Here is a 299-nt window from a genome sequence, read left to right as displayed (position 1 = left end):
TTTCATCAAAAGTTCATTCTTGACTTTTTCTCTTTCTGTTTTTCGCAAACTTTTCCTTTCTTTTGTCTGTATTTTTTCTAATTTTTGATACCATTTTTTCTTCATCTTTCCCTCCTCTTTTCTATTTTTCTTTTCTCTTGTTGCTTCTCTCTCTTCTTTCTATTTTTCTCTTCTTGCTTTTTATTCTTTTTTTTATCTAATCCTTTTTTTTTCTTTTCTTTACCTATTTCTATTCGTTTGTTTCTCTCGACTTTCCGTATGCCCTGTTTATCACGATTTATGCCTTCGCTTCATTCGCG

The sequence above is a fragment of the Penaeus monodon genome, chromosome 31, assembly GCF_015228065.2.
Source record: "Penaeus monodon isolate SGIC_2016 chromosome 31, NSTDA_Pmon_1, whole genome shotgun sequence".
NCBI classification, from domain to species: Eukaryota; Metazoa; Arthropoda; class Malacostraca; order Decapoda; family Penaeidae; genus Penaeus; species Penaeus monodon.
Note: the sequence above shows the minus strand (reverse complement) of the source record.